Here is a 3,952-nt window from a genome sequence, read left to right on the forward strand (position 1 = left end):
GACCTCAGTTTTCCTTGACTAAGAAAACTTTAGGAAATTAATAGTCACCCTATGTCAATAAGCAACTTGAAGGTGCATATACTACATATGTTTGTCATTCTATATCCAGCCCAGCTCACCTCCCCTAGTTCTCTTAGTTTGTCTGTTTATCAGATCCTATCTGTCGTCTACCTAACTAGCTATCATTTCCAGTAGAGATTTGGTGAACTCTAGTGGCCGTGGGTAGACATTACATTTTCTATTCATTCATCCACTGCAAGAATTCTATTCTTGAAGTTTTTCTCATCTTTGTAAAACTTCAAATAACAAATACTGCAAATCTCAAATATTACAAATTGATATATTTTTCTACACTTTCAAGTTCATTTTCAGCATCCGTCTGAAAATGCGCCTTCCGTTTTATTGGATGGCTATAAGAATACAGTCTCATTGCCTCTGTAAGCAGGAATTCCAGGAAACTTAACCCATCAAGGGCTCATCCACAGGGTTGCCATTCAGTGGTGCCTGCCTCTTCTGGAGCAGAATTAGGGAAGTTGCAGACTGAACACATGCGCACACATAACAGAAAAAAAAAAACGTAAGTCAGAAATGACTGCAAGGTACAACTAATTTATTATTTTTATAACTTTGTGTCCAAACTTCAAGGGAGCTAAATAGCATTACAAAATAGCTAATAAGGTTCTCAAGTTACTTTTTAATTATACAAACACACACACACACATTTCATAGATACATATGGTATTTTGATTATTCCAATCCTTTGAAATCTTGAGCTGAAGGTCTGAATTATTCCAAACATTATCCCTGAAAATAAAAAGGGAGAGACACAGAAAATTTAAGTTACTGCTTGTCAACTGTACAAGATAGATACATGACTCCAGGCACTTTGGAGAAATGATTCACCATGTGAAATGCCATTTTGGTCTATCTTAGTTATCCAATTGGTATCTATGACTCTATCAGTGAAACTACGTAACATGCTTTCCTGCTTTGTTTATGTGTCAGAATTAGTTGATGCAATTGATGGCAAAGGCATCCCTTGTTTCTTCCTTTCCAACACATATCCATTGATTAGAAATGAACTATGATTTGCTTTTGAGTCTCCTGAAGTTGGATTGTTCAGATAATAAAACATATTATCTAGGTCCTGGTTGAAAGCTTGGACTGCAGGATAAATATATTACATATGTAGGCCCAAATGTAATCACTTGTCCCAATTTGAGGAAGGCCTATTAAACCAATGGGACATTCTCAAGTACTGATTCACCATTTGGTCTTATCCTAAAAGGACTCCTATTATTGCAAGAATTGGTGAAACAATCTACCCCGAAATAATGCAATAAAATAAATAAAGTATACCTTTTGAAAATGCATTTGCAAACAGCACATTTCTCATTTTATTTGCTTTAGCATTTTCTCTGGAAGATGTAATAGAGACCTGACTTGATTTGTTGCAGATTCCTTTGATAGTTCAGGCATCTCTTTGGTGAAGTCTGCTACTCCACTTACACAAAAGCTATCTTGCTTTCCTCCATCATTTTCTGAAGTATAAGTTGCACTTATATGCTGTCTAATAGATCTGAAAAAAAATATTATGAAAGGAAAAGCATTATCAAGGATAAATAAGGGTTGACATTAAGCATTAGTTACAGCTTTGCAAAGTAGAGTCACAGATCCAGAACTGCTTTGCATGTGAATGTCACTCCTATCCACCTGAAGAGCCAGCAACTGGATCAGGCAAAGGATATCTTTTCAGCTTCCAAACGGGACACAGTGAGGATGGTGTTTCCATCCCAATCCTGTTAGCAAGTGAAGCTGCAACAATCAGAAGAAGGAGACCTGTTGCAAGCCTGTTGTTACAGCTTCGCTCCCAGGTGGGAGGGTAATGGATCCATTCTGCTTCTTGCACCCTGAGCAGAAGAACAGACTTCCTGAACCTAATCCAGTTGCTGGCTGTTAAGATGGGCTGGGCATAGGTAAGATGGAAATGTAGAATAATGGTAAATATTCTTTAATTTTAAAATAAAAGATAAGTAAAAATGGGATATGATTGTTACTCAATATCCATTGCATTAAGGAAGATAAGGAAAGGTTGCACATACTCTGGCACTCAGTAAACTATAAACTAAGAATCAAAGTGCCAAACCAAACTGAGGCTGTACCACCACAAGAAGAATTGAAATTTTGGACAGATGATATGTAAAAGCCATGGCTTGGGAGGGGTGGAGGGGAGCACAGCGGTGAGGGATAGATAATATGCATAAGCAGAAAAATAACACTAGATGACCAAAGTTAAACATGGTAGGTTGTATTGAATAATATGTATCTGCTGTAAAACAAACAATGTATAACAAATGTATTGAATCATGATAAAATAATAAAAATATCATTTTAAAAAACTGGAGCTGGATCCCCCACTAGCAAAATTATACCGCTCTAGTGAACAGTATACACTAAGTTTTTATAATCCAAATTCACTTTGGATTGATAAACATACATTTCTTTGGAAAGGGACTTGGGTAGTGTGATTAAGCACCATCAGGAACAGGCGGGTATAGATTATTATTGTTTTTTGCTAGTGTGGTAGTAAATTAGTTGCTAGTGTGCTAGTAAATTAGTTGAACTTGCTCTACTAGTAATAGCTAGGAATTGAAATAATATTTCTCATTACTCCTTTCCTGGTTCAAAAAGAAAATAGTTTTCAAAATCCAAACAGGCAAATTGAAAGTCTTCTGTGCAGAAAAACAAAACAAAAGAAAAACATGGTTGTGGCTAAAAACATATGTTTTGTGAAAAAAGAGGGGGGAGTCTAAAACACACACATCTTTTGTGCAAACATGGCAGTTTTTGCATCTATAAATGGACACCCTTGCTTTGCAGCATGAACACATAGAACACAGTTAGCTAAGCAGATTTCCTGACTGGCAAGGGATGCCCTTCCCAACTCTTTCTGTGCCCCAAGAGAGCAACCACTCACCTGATGCCTCTGTTCATCACCTTGTGTGGGGACAAACAGTGTCACTCTTCTATAAAATGTTCATCTGGGCAACCCATCATTTTCTAGATTTGACTGTGAAATTTTGACAGTCCCAGGCAACTTCCTGATTTAGCCCATTGCCAACTGGAGGCAACAGGCCTGGATTTCCCAGCAAAGAATTTAGAGAGGGAAAGGAGGATAAGATACTTTGTAATGGACAGGGAGAAAATTCCAATGTAAATATGGAAAGATCCCTACCTGTAGAATGACATTTGGTCACTTTTTGGGTAATCCCAACAGACCCACAGCAGGTAAATCTGTGCTTCTGGTTTGAATGCTTTGTTGGATTTCACCATTTTCCTCTCCAGAATTAGAAGGAGACAAACCAGGGTGGAAGGCTCAACAATTCAAAATTCGCTCATCAGTTACAGTCCTGTTTTCCTATGCTCAAATAATGCAAAGATTACATAGAGGGAAGCTTGAGGGGGCAATTAAGATTTGCTATTTTTCATCCCAACCCTCTACAGTGACCATGCATCAATTGGGTAATCCCTTTACCTCTTATGCACCATCTTTTCGTCCACTGAAAGATTGAGTAGTGTCAGTCCAACATTCCTCCTTACCTCCTGTAAAAGATCTTCAGGTATCCTGAGGCCAGACAAGAATCCTACAAGAAAAGAGTAACTGTGTTAATGACTATGGACTACTCAAAAATCCTTAAAGCATCACCTTGTAGAGCTCATTTCAAGCTATCCAAACCTGGAGTCGATTAAGTGTCCCTCTGATGTGGAAGCCAATAGCCCTGTGTGTGTGTGCGTGTGTGTAAACAGCTAAAAAAAGAGCAAGAACATACACTGGACCTTTGGTATCCTCTGGGGTTTGGTTCCAGTACCCCCTGTAAAATCCAAAATTCATGACTGGTTGACCAGGAAAAATGAGCACCAGGTGATTGTGTCAACCACTTATAGGAATAAT

At 38.1% G+C, this 3,952-nt stretch overlaps 1 long non-coding RNA gene across 1 annotated transcript; it reads right to left on the minus strand.

The window, feature by feature from the left end:
* Positions 1-721: 721 nt before the first annotated feature.
* On the minus strand, positions 722-3,695 carry LOC137095939 (uncharacterized). Its single transcript, XR_010909085.1, has 3 exons — positions 3,536-3,695; positions 1,360-1,579; positions 722-804 (listed from the first exon to the last, which is right to left on the minus strand). It is a non-coding gene; the product is annotated as an uncharacterized lncRNA (long non-coding RNA).
* Positions 3,696-3,952: the final 257 nt, after the last annotated feature.

The sequence above is a fragment of the Anolis sagrei genome, chromosome 1 (genome assembly GCF_037176765.1).
Source record: "Anolis sagrei isolate rAnoSag1 chromosome 1, rAnoSag1.mat, whole genome shotgun sequence".
Classification (NCBI taxonomy): Eukaryota; Metazoa; Chordata; class Lepidosauria; order Squamata; family Dactyloidae; genus Anolis; species Anolis sagrei.